We start from the raw sequence: 15,257 nt of genomic DNA on the forward strand, positions 1-15,257 counted from the left end.
TGTCATTTTTGCGGGTTGGGTGGGGTGCCGAGTTCCTTTTTGTGCTCTCCTCCGTTCTTGCAGTTCCTGCTGGTCCATTTTGTGTTGCGTCTACCCTCGGTCTCCTCGGTTTTCCGCAGGGCTCTGAGGGCTTTGTTCCCTTCTTTCCCTCCAGTCATTGGATTTGGGATGGATTCTGCTCTTGCGCTGTTGGGTCCGGCAGGCAGTGTTTCTGTGTTTGGGTCGGACGATGTCTTTTTGCTGGGGTTGCCCTCTTTTCCTTCGTTCCGGAGGCTGGGGCTGTTTCTTCCCTCTCGCTTTTGGTTGTCCGTCAGGCGGTCTTTGGTCCGGGCTGCTTCTTTCTGTTGTTGTGCCACTTTGTTTGTTTCGCTTGGCTCCATGCGGTCTGTTTGCGAGTGTTCTCTATCCGCTTTTTGCCTTTGGCTTAGGCAGGTTGTCTTGCTGCCCTGCGGGTCTCTGGGGTCTTGGGTTGTCGGCCCTGGTTCGGGGTCGGTCCGCCCAGATTCTCTCTGTGTTTTGGGCTTCTTGTCACAGGGGTTTCTATCTGGGTGATTGTCAGGCTATGGCCTGATTCTCTCCACACCGGTTCCGGCTCTTTTGCTGGTGGTTTTGGATGATCCTTCTGTGACTGGGGGTTTCGCTTTGGCCGGTTTCGGGGCTGGTTCTTCCAGCTTGTGTTTGCCTGTCTATTGGGTGGTTTCATCAATTCCTCTGTGTTGTTTGGATTTGTCATGGTTCTTTGCCTTCTCCTTCTCCGTTGTGAGTTTCCATGAAGCCGCTTGGCATTGTTATGGGCTCTCTACGTAACTCTGGTGGCGAGGAAGACTTACAAGGAGGTAATGCCCCGGTTACTTACCGGTAATCTTCATTGCTCTGAGTATAGTCTTCCTCGCCACGAGTTCCCATTCCTCCCTCCCGTTTTGGCTATCGGCTTCATGTGGTTCTTGAGGCTTGGTAGTTCTACAGGAAGTGGGTTGGGTCGACCCTCCCCTTATACTGGGTCAAGGGTGACGGTGGTCGGCCATGTTGGGGAGGGATGGGAGGCATGGAATGCTAATTTGCTTTGGAGGGTTCTGGTATGGAGCTAAAGCTTACTACGTAACTCGTGGCGAGGAAGACTATACTTGGAGTGATGAAAATTACTGGTAAGTAACCGGGGCATTTGTGGATGCTCGCTGTCGCCACTACAGACAAAACATACAGTTGTCCCATCCTCATTTGATTTCCTATGATCACAAATTGCCTATGTGTTTTTATTTTGAGCCTGGGCAGTGCATGCACTGCTCTTCGAGGCATGCTGTATTCAGGTAGGTTCTTGAAGCTCACTCTCCGCCCAGATATTTAATTTGCTTGTGTCATTGTCCACTGTAAACTCTGATTGTTCATTGGTCAGTAGGCTTAGTAGTCCCTCCTTAGTAGTGCCTTATCTCATTTTGTAACCTCCCATGGTGACACCCCCTGTTTCGTGTGTTGTTACTCAGTAGGCTTTAATTGCAGCATCTGAGCACTATTTTCTCAAATAGCTTTGTCCTGCCTGCTGTTGCAGACAGGACACCTGTCTCCTAACGCTTTTTAAAAAAAATATATAGCAAGGGCGCCCAATGCATTTGCAATGCAATAGGTCTCGCATTTGTGAGAGTTTATGCTACTGGCCTTCTAAATGACAATGCCTTTTATTTATCTGTTTTAAAAGCAACACAAAAATAAAACGCATCGTCATTTACAATGACAATGCCAATAGCTCAAACTCTCGTAAATGCGAGACCTTTTGCATTGCAAATGCTTGTTTTTAAACTCTTTAATAGTCCATCACACAAGTTGTTGTGCCTTGTTGCATTTGCCACTTTAACTATGGTGACTTATAAACATTTTGTTGCTAATGCCATTTTTGTTGTGATTTTTCGAAAGTATGTTTTGAAACGTGACTAGTGTATTTGCTATTGCCTGATAAGGTATTTAGCTATCCCGTGGTCAGAATCCCTGTCAACTGCTGTCTCAGCAACTCCCTGTCCCTTCTCCCTGCACTTCACGCGATCCCGTTGCTTCTGTAATCATGTCAGAGCGTGCGCTGTGCAGAGTATAGCACTCTGAGGGCTAGGTTAGAGAGAATAAAAGGACAGTACTGTTGACGTGTGCCGCAGAAGTAACGTCTCGTTTGAGATCTATTCACATATATTTCAGTGCTGAGTAATTGATTCGGCGGAATTTGTTAGTAATTTTGTGTTACAAGAGTAACACAGAATTACTAAATACCTCCAAATCCAGCAGCGGAATAAAATAATTCCACCCACCCCTAATTTTTACTAAATCAAGCTCAAGCAAACCAAGCTCTCTGTTGTGGTGTTAAAATGGGAAATATTACTTTTTTACATCCCCTAGATTTCTCCCTTCTCCACCCCCACCCCGAGCACCCAGAATGCAGATTGGTCAAATAGCCCTAGCATTCTTACTTATGAAAACAGCTAACTGGTGCTCTTCCTGTGCTTTCCTGGCCAATTCATTCTGCTTCCTAATCTATCCTTATTGTATGCACCATCATGATGTATTGTGTAACAGTGTTCTTTTCCTCCCAGCCAGCTACATAAATGGTGAGCTTTAGCTCCTTTAACCTAGGTGTCTGTTCCGAAAATGCCAAGAACCCACACTTTGGCAGTTCTGTTTTCACAACATAGCAAAAAAGTTTTATTTTCGTCCTTCCCAAAAGCACTATGTAATTGACATTAAATAGTAGACATTCTGTATTAACTGGTAAGTGTCGAGCAGTTCCTCCAATGGTGCATTAGGGATCAAACCACTTGGAGAAAAGATTTTAACACCATTTCACAGACCCTCCCTCTAATTGCGGAATAGAAATATTGACCATCATAACATTTAAGAACTTAGGTGGCCAGCATTTACGGCATCTACCCACTTTTTTGGCATATTTGCCTCCTTGTTTGGTAGCGTTTTTGTATTTTCCAATCCATCTCCCCCAATTCTACTTGGGGCAGTCTGTTCTTGCCATTGCATGAAGTCTCTGCGTTGTGCCCCATTTGTAATTCAGTCGTGGCCACCAGTATCCCATCCTCCTGGACCACAATTCTACATGACTGCTGTTGCGTACTTCACTTCTGTGTTCCCTCATATGCCCTTGTGCTCTGTTTGTAGTTGTTTGTGTCCTATATCCAGTTACTTGGGGAATACTTTCATCCCACATTTCAAGAAATTTCAACACTAATAGGAGCTGTAATGATAAGGGATTTGCCTCACTGGATGGCATTAGTATGCACGTTAAGTGCCTTCAGCTTCTGCTTTACCACTTCAAGTGATTTGCAGTGTTCTTTGACTCTCCTTGTGTAGTCAGAAAATTGCTAGATCAGCCATCCTTGTTTAAATCCCCTGTGGTGAATAGGTTTTTGCACTGTGCTATGCACTCAAGCAGCATGAGCGATCTCCCAAAATCATCACTCCGTTTGTGTTAAACCCCTGATCCCGGAAAGAGCTCCCTCGGCACAACTCTCTACAGCCAGCACATTTTGACCATTTCTATGCTCCAGTAGTATTTTTGAATCTGGGAATCCATTATGGATTTGGGATTTCGCTCAAAGTCAAATGTGTTCTTTTGTCTTTGGGTTTGAGTGTAGACAATCCGTACATTCTATTCATTGTTTAGCAATGGTTTGTATTACCCAAGCCCTTAAGTGGGTAGTGTATGGATATGTGTAGCAGAGGACATTTTGCCATTCAGTTTGATGAGCTGTCTTGCACTGTTATTGATGTGTGGGCAGTACTTGTTAGATGCTGATTATATGCCTGTCATGCAATGTGTGTGCTTGCGCTCTGGTAGGCTGAAGTTAACCTGTTCCAAATGGTCCAGAAGCCATTGTAGGAATGAATCCTAACAAATTATGAAATAATCGTAGTAGGACAACTAAAAACTATTTGGCTAAAAGAAGCTCAGCAATTTTTATTTGCACCCCGGGAATGCTTTGAGTTGCTGGGTATCAGGATGTGAGATGCCACTTGGTTTGCTTCGATCAGGTCACGGAATTTGCTATGGAAAATTAACCTTGTTCACATGGGTCTTACATACATATATTTTGCTCCTATTTTGAGGGGCTGATGAGGTAGATGTGGAAAGAATTTATCGGTTAGGGTTTGTGCTTCCTGTCATTGTGCCCGGTTTAAAATTGGTATCTGGTGAAAAATGCCAGTAATCTTCTATGCTGAAAAAGATTTTTAGGAACAGTTTTAGTTGAATGAGCATCACCTTTTCTATTGCCAGGGTAATTATACTGTGTTTCCTTTGTAGGTCTCACCTGAGACAGCACATGTGCTGTCCTACGAGAGCTCTTGCTAGCAAAACAAAAATCTTAAAAAGAGGTTGGAGCGTGCCCATTGCTTACCATTAGTTGGCTTCCACATCACTCATTTCCTTGCTTCCTATTGGGCAGCACCTATTAGTTGTAATTCCTGTGTTCAGACAATCTGTGGAATGTACTGATAAATTGCGTTATTAGTGTCCTTCCGCTGCTTGCTCTTGCTAGAAGTGGTAGTCTGTGCTCAAATACTTCTTCCTTCAAGTTGACTCAGTCAAAGAAGCACAAGAAAATGAAGTTGAGGAATTCTTCAATTTCGCCCTCCAAATGATGTGCTTTTACCTCCTCCCTCTGGAGCACTTCTGGCCCCACGGAGCTGCAAGCTGCCCCACCTAGGTTACTGCCTGCGTGTCTGCCCCAATGCCAGCTTGTCCTCTGGATCCGCCCCTGGGTCCAATATGATGCTTCTTCCACCCTGGTTCCCTCTCTCTTGGCCCTGTCCCTGATTCCTCCAGCACTTCTCTACTGTGTTGAGCCTATCCTTATTCCTGACTCCACCTGATGCCGGCAAGATCCACGACTTAACAATCTGTGAACTGCAGGGGAAGATGAGGAAGGGTTTGGTCCTATGGAGGTGTACCCTGATTTAACTGAGAACTAGTATGAGGAGCTGGCTGACACTAGTGGGCTGGACCCTTCCCCAAACTCTGGCATGATTTCTTCTCTGGGCCTGGTTTCAGAGGAAGGCGCGTCCTTCGACACAATGATGCACAGGGCAGTTGAAGTCCTTGACCTGCATTTGCCAGCAGTAGAAGTCTAGACCAACATCTTGACCGAGGTACTTCACCCAGGAGCGCGCTGGACTGACCCCTTGCTCTCTTTTAATGAAGCCCTGATAGACATTCTCCTGGGGGCATGGGGAAAACCTTGCACAGGGCCTCCTCTGCACCGCATGATTACCTGACGTCATAGTTGGCCTCAAGGTACCCAGCTACTCTGAGAGCCTGGTGGTGCAGTCCTCAACTTCTAAGGTCAACTCAAATTTGTTCCCGTCCACTCCACTGGACAGGGAATCTAAGAGGCTGGACACCATTGTGAAGTGCACCTTTTCTTCCACCAGCCTAGCCTTGTAGTTGGAGAATACCACATGCCTCTTGGGTCGTAATTCCCATACCTTATGCAGCTCCGTAGCACAGCTGCTTCTCATGCTTTCCAAGGAGGGACGCACCATCCTCAACGAAGACTTTGTGGATGGTTGGGATGTGGCAAAGTTCACCATTAAATGGTGGCTGGACACCACTGACTCCCTAGGCAGAGCCATGGCCTCAACAGTGGCATTGTGTCTCCATGGCTGGTTGCAGTGCGCTGGGTTTTCGGGGGATATCCAGACTTCACTCATTGACAGGCCTTTCGACGGCTCTTGCTTCTTTGGAGACTAGGCTGAGGGCATAGGCACCGCTAGATCTCTTCGGCTTTCAGTGTCTGCCCGGTCTCGGAGCAGTTTTTTTTGCCTATGCCGTGGCACCTATTGGCATCCTCTGTACCAGTCGTACCTGAAGGTTCAACAACCTGTCCAGTCCTTTCATGGACGGGCCGCATGTCTCATAAAGGATGCTGGACCAAGGCTCAGCAAGCTGTCCTGCCCCCCACCCCTCCAGCATCTGAAGCCTCTAAGTCCCTTCAGTATACCTTCCATCCCACAAGATCGTCCCATTAGTGGAAGGATCAGGCACATCCTGCCCCAATGGTCTGCTATTACTTCCGACAAGTAGGTGCTTCAGATTGTGCCGAAGGGTTACGCCCTCCCATTCGTGGAAGCCTCTCCATCGATGCCACCATCCCAAGATCAGCCCAAGGAGGACAACCACTGCTAGCTCAGTCGGGAAGTGCAGGCTCTTTTGTCCAAAGGTGCCGTTGAGAGGGTGCCTGCACCAGAAGTAGGTAGTAGTTGATATTCCAGCTACTTTCTGGTACCAAAAAAGGTTTAAGGACTTTCTCCTATCTGTGACCTACACCCTCTCATTGCCTTTCTGTGGATACAGAAATTCAAAATCCTCACCTTAGCTTAGGTTTTGTCTGACCTGGACCCTTGAGACTGGATGGTAGGGTTGGACCTACATTGATGCTTATTTTCGTATCCCTATCCTACGAGCCGACAGACGTTCCCTGCGGTTCATGATGGGCCAAGAGAACTTTCAGTTTGTAGTGCTCTCTTTCAGCCACACCAGTACCTCTCGTGCTCACGAAAGTAATTGCAGTGGTTGCAGCTTATCTTCGGAGGTTGGGTTTCAGCCTTTCCCTATTCCGATGACTGGTTTCTAAAGGGGGGGCTCATCCCAGGCAGTCATTACCCACCTCCAGATAATGGCAAACCTTTGGCAATCACTAGTGTTCACAATCAAGGTGCAGAAGTCACACCTGACTCCTCCTCAGAGGCTCCCTTTATCAGAGCCATTCTGGATTCCATGCATATCCTCTGGAGCAGAGAGTTCAGCATATTCAGGCTGTGATCCTCATGTTTTAGCCTCAATGCTAGATTTAAGTGAGGCTGCTTTGCCTTATGAACTCCTGCATCCTGCTAAGATGGCACAAGCAGACTCTGCAGTGGGATTTTAAGTGTCATTGGGTGCAGCACCAGGGTAACCTCACTGTCCTGGTTCAGGTGTCGAAGGAGACTTCAAAAGACCTGCAGTGGTGGCTGTTAAGCTGAGATTGGGTCAGCAGCAGACCCTTTACCTTCCCCACACAGATCTGACAGTGGTGACCGATGCATCACTTCTGGGTTCTGGCTGCCATCTGGGAGTAGTGGAGATCACAGGATTCTGGTATCTAGTGGAATCTCATGCTCATATCAGTCTTCTGGAGCGGAGAGTGATCAGCTTGATATTAAAGGCCTTCCTTTCATCCGTCAAAGGGAGGCTGGTTTAGGCTTTCATTGAAAACACCACCGCCATGTGGTATTGCAACAAACATAGCGTAGTGGGGGTCATGGACTCTGTAGGAAAGAAGGATCTGCTTTCATCGCTACCCCCACTTTTTGCTGGTGTCATTCTGTTCTCTGACTAGTGTGGCTGGGATCCTGCTAATCAGGACCTCAGTCACTGTGCTATATCCCTAAATTGGACTATGGTAAGTACTTTGGTACCTTCCTAAATGGCTACTGGTGTACCCTGCTAAGTCCTTAGTATATGGTACTAAGGTACCCTGGGCATAGGTAGACCAGGGGTCTCCCATGGGCTACAGCATGTATTGTGCCACCCATGAGAGACCACTCAAACTGTGACTATAGGCTTGCCATTGCAGCCTGTGTGAGCTGGTGCTAGCACCACTCACAGCAGATATACGTTTCTGCATATCTGGGGTCGCTGCACTTGAAACCTATAAGTCACCCCTAAGGTAGGCCTTTGAATCCTGAAGGTAGGATTCTTGGTTATAAGAGTGAGAGTGCCCTGCAGGAGCAGGACACCCCCTAGAAAGCCAGAAGTCGATTCTCCAGGCTTTGTAAGTGCGGTCAGCCATTTTATACATATAGTGGATGTAAGAAAGTAGAATCTGCTTTCATGGTCACCCCCACTTTTTGCTAGTGTCATTGTTTTTCTGACTGGAATCCTGCTAATCAGGACTCCAGGCTCCGTGCTTCTTCCCTAAATTTGACCATGGTGAGTACTTGGGTACCCCCCAGATTGACTACTGGTGTACCCTGTTAAGCCCCTAGGGTATGGTACTAAGGTACCCAGGGCTTTGGTACACCTGGGGTCCCCCCCTGGGCTGAAGCATGTATTGTGCCAGCCAAGGGAGAACAATCAAGCTGACTACAGGTCTGCTATTGCATCCTGTGTAAAATGGTGCCTGCACAAATTACGACAGATATACGTTTTCTTATATCTGAGGTCACAGCACTTAAAACCTATAAGTCACCCCTAAGGCAAGCCTTTCAATCCTGAAGGCAGGGTGCTTGGTTATATGTTTGAGGGTGCCCCTGCATGAGCAGGACACCCCTATAATCCTCGGAGTCCATTCTCCCAGGTTGTAAGTGCATCAGCCACTACGATACATAGAGTGGCCATGCGTCATTACGCGATGTTCAACTCTAAACTAGCTGTACCGAACTCCGGCATGTTTTGTATCAAACATGTTGGAATCATACCCCAAAAGCATAAACGGTGTTGGAGGTATGAATCCATACACTGTAGTATAGTAGAAAAACAATGGTTCTGGTGTGGCCTGTAAGATCCAATTATAAAGTGATCCTGGGGAGAGCACTATGACTAGAGAGATAAGAAATGAATTCCTTAAGGGAGCAATAACAATGTACATGGGGACGTAGGTCAGTTTATGTCAAAGATTTATTTCCAAAATAATAATATTCAGGTGCTCACACAATAAGTGAAGAAAGCGTGACGTGCAGGGTGATAGTGAAATTAAAATTAGGGCATCGCATTGACAACAATTGTAGTTAACTCCTCAAAAAACCTTTTACACAATAAGAGGAGTTTATGTTGTAGGGGGTCAACGGCGTTTCGATCTCAATTGTTCAAGATCATCATTAGGACATATAACAGGTGAGCAAGTTAATTGGTACAAATTTGTAGTGAGGTAAACAAGACCAAGTTGCTGGCATAAGAAATGTTTGTCAAGAGCTTCAAGTAGCAGCCGGGGGTGGACGATTTCACCAGGGTAAAGCACTCAAGATTCGCTTGTGGTAAGTATCACATATGAGTAGGCTGAGATGGCGTGGACAGCTGTATTAATTAGACGTTGTGACTCTCTGCTCGAAGAATTTAATTCATGTTGAACCCGGTTCATTATTTGGGAAATCAGGGATGAAGAGCTGAGCGCATCTCGCTGCTCTGGCTGCCTGCGTTGAATCCCTCGCATTCAACGCAAGCAGCTTTAAGTCTTGTTGGTCGTGCCGCCGTAATTTGTCGGCGGCGGACCCCCATGATGTCTGCCTCTACTGCCTGGAGGCCGACCATGACTCCCGGGATTGTCGGGACTGCCGTGCCATGGCCCGAAGGCCTTGCAGGAGCGGCGCCGGAAGTTGCTGGCAGTCCGGCACTCCTCTCACCGCCGCTCCGAGTCTAGAGGCTGTTTGCTGGACTGCTCGCGGGACCGGAGATGTTGCTCCTCGGACTCTAAGTCCTCACCTTCAGATTCTGGTAAGCGACGCCATAAGAAGTCGTCGAAGAAGCGTGTTCGCTCTCCGACATCCCCCTGTCGCTCCCCGGAGGCGGACGAGGGGAACAGGGGCTCCACCCCTGCTGCTCCTCCGGAGTCTGGGAGTTCCGCGGCCTACCAGCCATTCCCAGGTCCATCGGCCACTCCCGAAGAGATGCAAGAGTTTCTTGCCGCCATGGACCACCTGTTTAGGCCTCGGGCTCCCGCCGGCGCGCCTGCGGTCCCCGCGGTCCCATGTCCAGATCCTGTTGACCTGGCGGCACCGCCTCCGGCGCCGGCCTCGGAGCCACTGGATCCAGCGCCCGTGGCTCTGGCCCCGGCGCCACAAGATGCAGCACCGCTGGCTCCAGCCCCGGCGCTGCCCTTGGCTCTGGCCCCAGTGCCGACCATGGCTCCGCCACAGGCGCCGCACTGGGTGCCGTTTATCCTGTCCCTGCCCCGGTTCTCGGACCATTTCGTTCCGACATGGGATCCTCATTGGGATGCAGTTCCGGGTCGGCCCCTCTCCGGCTCCGGTCCTGCCACCGTGGCCGGCTCCTTCTACCCCGGGGCCGGATGAGGACTGGGACGGCTCCGAGGACCCCCTTGCGCGGCAGTGTGACTCCGAGCAGGATTGGGTGGATGACCTTCAAGATGCGTGTGAACTTGATGTATCTTCTGACCCGGGGTTTGCCTCCCCTCTGCCTACTTTAGAGGAGGGCGCTTACTACACTATGGTGCTGCATCGAGCTGCGGAGGCTCTCCATCTCGACCTCCCTATGGTGGCCCTTAAGACCAACCTCCTTACGGAGGTGCTTCAGATGGCATCTACGTCGTCGGAGCCGCTGCTCCCTTTCAATGAGACCCTTACCGAAGTCCTCTTGGGCACTTGGTTGCGGCCGGCCTCGGGGGGGCACCGGTGGATAAGAATGTCGCTAGGCGTCATCGCCCGGCACCTGGTGATCCTGCCTTCTTGACCACTCACCCCACGCCTGAGAGCCTGGTCATTCAGGCCTTGACGTCGCAGAGTGCCTTTCCCACGGCTCCGCCGGATAAGGACTCTAAGAAGCTGGACCAATATGGCAAAAGGTTGTTCTCGGCCAGCTTGGGGTTGAGGTCGGTTAATACCGCCTGCTTGTTGGGCCGTTACTCCCACACCGTGTGGGATACAGAAGCCGAGGTCCTGCCTCAGTGTTCTGAACTGGTCCCGGCCGTCCTTTCCCAAGCGATTGCGGAGGGCAAGGATGCGGCGAAATTTGCCATCAGGTGTGGTCTGGACACGGCTGATTCCTTGGGCAGGGCGATTTCCACGACTTTGGCGTTGCGGCGTCATGCCTGGTTGCGGTCTACCGTGTTCTCGCTTGATGTCCAGAGCTCGCTCATGGACATGTCCTTTGATGGCTCTCGCCTCTTTGGCGACAAGGTGGACAGTGCCCTGGAACGCTTTAAGGACTCACGGGCCACGGCTAAGTTTTTGGGTCTTTCCACTAACAGCCCTGCCACGCCTGGGTTTTCGTTCCTTTCGTGGACAGGGTAAAGGAACCCAGTTGCGCTCCTCCGCAAAGCCTGTGCAGAACCTGCCTCAGTGTGGCCGCGGACGTGGCTTCCGCAGGGGCGATTCTGGTAACCAGCGGGCGGGGCAGTCCACCTCCACACCCGCTGCTTCCACCTCCAAGCCTTCCTAATCCGAGCTTCAGGGGGCACCCCACGCCGGTTGGAGGCAGGGTTCGTCACTACCTCCGCCACTGGTGCAGTATCACTTCGGACAAGTGGGTGCTGCAGCTAATCTGCCAAGGTTACTCGCTCCCTTTTCTGTCCTCCCCTCCAGCCATGCCACCTCGGTTCCACCGAATGTCGGGGGATCATTTGGCTCTTCTCTGTCAGGAAGTCACCGCCCTCCTGGCCAAGGTGGCCGTTGAGTACGTTCCCGATCAGGAAGTAGTGAGTGGTTGCTATTCCCACTACTTTGTGGTCCCCAAGAAGGACAAAGGGGGCCTGCGCCCCATCTTGGACCTCCGGAACGTCAATTGCTTCCTCCGGAAGGAGAAGTTCAAGATGCTGACTCTGGCTCAGGTCCTGTCTGCCCTTGACCCTGGAGACTGGATTGTAGCGTTGGACTTGCATGACGCTTATTTTCACATTGCCGTACTGCCTGCCCACCGGCGTTACCTACGGTTCATGGTAGGCCAGGAGCATTTTCAGTTTGCCGTGCTCCCCTTCGGCCTTACCAGCACCCCTCGGGTGTTCACGAAAGTGATGGCGGTGGTCACAGCTCATCTGCGCAGGTCAGGGTTGTCAGTCTTCCCCTACCTCAACGACTGGCTGTTAAAGGCGGGTTAGCCCCAGGCAGTTGTCTCCCGCTTCCAGACTACTTCCGACCTCCTGCATCTGCTGGGGTTCTCCATCAATGTGCCGAAGTCGCACCGGAGTCCCTCGCAGAAGCTCCCTTTCATCTGAGCGTTTCTGGATTCGACGCTGTTTCGGGTTTATCCTCCCGAACAGCAAGTCCGGGATATGCAGGCTATGGTTCTGCTCTTTCAGCCTCTATCCTGGGTTTCAGTCAGGATGACCCTCCGGCTTCTGGGCCTGATGGCCTCCTGCATCCTGCTCGTGCCGCGTGCTAGATGGCATATGCGGGCTCTTCAGTGGGACCTGAAGTTCCAGTGGGCGCAGCATCAGGGCAACCTGTCCGATCATGTCCAGTTCTCGGAGGGCACTGCACGGCAATTGCAGTGGTGGCTCACGGATCACGATTGGGTCAACGGCAGATACCTCTCCCTTCCCCAACCGTAGCACACAGTAGTGACGGATGTGTCCCTCCTGGGTTGGGGAGGCCACATGGGAGAGGCGGAGATCAGAGGCCTCTGGTCTCCGGCGGAGTCCCGGCTCCACATCAACCTTCTGGAGCTGCGGGCCATCCGGCTTGCACTGAAGACATTCCTTCCCTTTGTCCGGGGACGTGTAGTGCAGGTGTTCACGGACAACACCACCGCCATGTGGTATTGCAACAAACAGGGCGGGGTAGTGTCGTGGACACTCTGTCAGGAGGCTCTGCACCTCTGGACGTGGCTGGGACATCAAGGCATTACCTTGGTGGTTCGACACCTGGCAGGTTCTCTGAACGCCAGGGCGGACGAACTCAGCTGCCGGTGCATGGTGGATCATGAGTGGCGTCTGCACTTGGACGTGGCGCAAGGTCTCTTTCTGCGATGGGGAGATCCTTGGTTAGATCTATTCGCCACCAAAGAGAATGCGCAATGTCATCAGTTCTGCGCGTTGGAATTTCCAAGGCGGCACTCGATCGGAGACGCATTTCGTGTCTAGTGGAGCTGCGGTCTGTTGTACGCCTTTCCGCCTATACCACTTCTGCCCAGAGTGCTGAAGAAGATCAGGCGCGACCGGGCCCAAGTAATTCTTGTGGCTCCCCACTGGGCTCGAAGAGTATGGTATCCCGAGCTACTCAGTATGAGCATCGATCCCCCGATCCATCTGCCTCTTCGGGAGGATCTTCTGTCGCAGCAGGGGACGGTCCTCCACCTGAACCTGTCCAGCCTCCACCTCCATGCTTGGAAATTGAGCGGCAACAGTTGACAACTTTCGATCTTCCTCCCGAAGTCTGTGATGTCATCCTGGGAGCCAGGCGTCCCTCCACAAAACGATGTGCGCCTGTAGGTCGAACAGATTTGTGGCATGGTGCACAGCTAAGACTGTGGATCCCCTTTCTGAGATTCTTCTGTTGCTTCTCTCTTTGGCCCAGCAGGGCTCTGCTCTGGGCACTGTTAAAGGTTATCTTTCGGCCATCTCTGCCTTTCTACGGCTTCCAGATCAGCCTTCTCTTTTTAAGTCTCTGGTTGTTAACCGTTTTCTTAAGGGCATTACGCATACGTTCCCACCTGTGCCCTTCATAATGCCTTAGTGGGACTTGAATCTTGTCTTGGCTTTTCTGATGTGCGCTCCCTTTGAGCCCCTTCTTAACTGTCTCTTACATCTTCTTACTCTCAAGACGGCTTTCCTGGTAGCTATCACCTCTGCCAGGAGAGTGAGTGAGCTCCAGGCTCTTTCTTCCAAACCTCCTTTCCTTTCTGTTCATCCGGACAAGGTGGTTCTGAGGACACGTCCTTCTTTCTTGCCAAAGGTTGCCACGCCCTTCCACATCGGGCAGACCATCAGTTTGCCCACCTTTTTTCCGCCTCTGCATCCTTCAAGGGAAGAGGAGTGACTCCACCGTCTGGACCCAAAACGTGCGCTTGCATTCTATCTGCAGCGTACACAGCAGTTCCGGGTGGATGATCAGCTCTTTGTTGGCTACGTGGGCGCCAAAAGAGGTCGGGCGGTGCACAAACGGACCATCTCCCGGTGGGTCGTTCTGTGCATCAAAACCTGTTACTTCTTGGCCAAGAAGGAGCCTCCTGTGTGACTGCGTGCCCATTCGACCAGGGCAACTGCAGCCACTACTGCCTTGAGACGCCCCTTGCAGGATATTTGTCAGGCTGCTACGTGGGCCTCGCTGCACACGTTTACCAAGCACTACTGCCTTGACAGTCCGGTCTGGAGAGACGGCTTCTTTGGCCGTTCTGTACTCCGTGTCTTTCTGGTGTAATCTTGTTCGCACACCCACCACCGGGGTTGGTATTGCTGGGGATCTATTCTAAGGTAAGGAATCTATCACTAACGTGTCTCTTTCAGATGCACAAGTTACTACTTGTGTAACGATATATCTGTAAGAGACATTAGTTAGTGATAGATTCCTTACCGCCCCATCCATCCTCCCCGTTCTGCGAACTGATTACTAGGGTTAAGGTCATCCCCTTTTAGGGCCCTAGTTTTATGCAACAAAGGTCAGTTTCTCGCATGGCTCTGTGTTTCGGCGCGGACAGTTGTGTACAGAACTGACAGCGCGCATGCGTGGCGCCTAAGTAGCCTCTGTGACGTCATCTCGGCACGCACGACGCCAGTGACGGGCGCTGAGCCGTACGGCGCCACCTACCGGCGCTCAGGGGTACTGCTAAGCAGAAAACTTTCTGGATCCAGACTGACGCCTGGGGAATATTCTAAGGTAAGGAATCTATTACTAACTAATGTCTCTTACAGATATATCGTTACACAAGTAGTAACTTGTGCTTTAACCCAGATCTCTTGACGGGGGGTGAATGTTGGATTCATTCAGCATTCCGTTCATCATTTGTTGTGCCGCACTCTCGCTACATGGGCACGACGAAGGGCTCCCTCGAAAGAAGACAGCGAGGGGTGAGTGCTCTATGACAGGTAGAGCAGCGCTGTGCTGTGTACCTCTGAACCCACCCTGGCAGATACGCTGCAGCCCCCAGGGCGGGGCAGGTGACTACCCGCACTCAGTCTTCAGAAGGAGTTGCGACTCATTGCCAGGGAGTGGGTGACAGCTGAGCCTTGTGCATTCCCTCTAGACCACCACACATAAAGGGAGCTTGGGTATGACTTGATGGGCCATCTAGATCCTTATGGGCCGTCCTGGGGAGGATGTGGGGGGGACTGGGCACAGCCTGACACTTGCAGCTGGATAGGCTGTGTCCTGTCCCCACACAAAGGACTGCCTAACCCCCTGTAGTGAGGCTGGACCCAGGGCAGGGAGTGAGGATCTTTGTGCACTTTAGAGCCACTCTTTGAAGCGTCCCCCTCTTAAAAGGCCCCACTGAGTATAAGAAGTGGACTTCTGACTCACCAAACGTAGTACACTTCAGTACCTGTGGATACTCTTCTGTCAAAAACAAGATCCCTTTGGGCTCCTATTTAAAGCATACAGGTACTCCCAGTTTTCATGCATAC

The 15,257-nt window shown here is 50.9% G+C and overlaps 1 protein-coding gene across 3 annotated transcripts in view; it reads left to right on the forward strand.

The window, feature by feature from the left end:
• The window catches only part of SCAPER (S-phase cyclin A associated protein in the ER), a 3,109,515-nt gene that overhangs the window by 2,251,863 nt on the left and 842,395 nt on the right, over positions 1-15,257 (forward strand). The gene's annotated exons all lie outside the window — the stretch shown is intronic.

This window comes from Triturus cristatus, chromosome 3_1, assembly GCF_964204655.1.
Source record: "Triturus cristatus chromosome 3_1, aTriCri1.1, whole genome shotgun sequence".
Taxonomy (NCBI): Eukaryota; Metazoa; Chordata; class Amphibia; order Caudata; family Salamandridae; genus Triturus; species Triturus cristatus.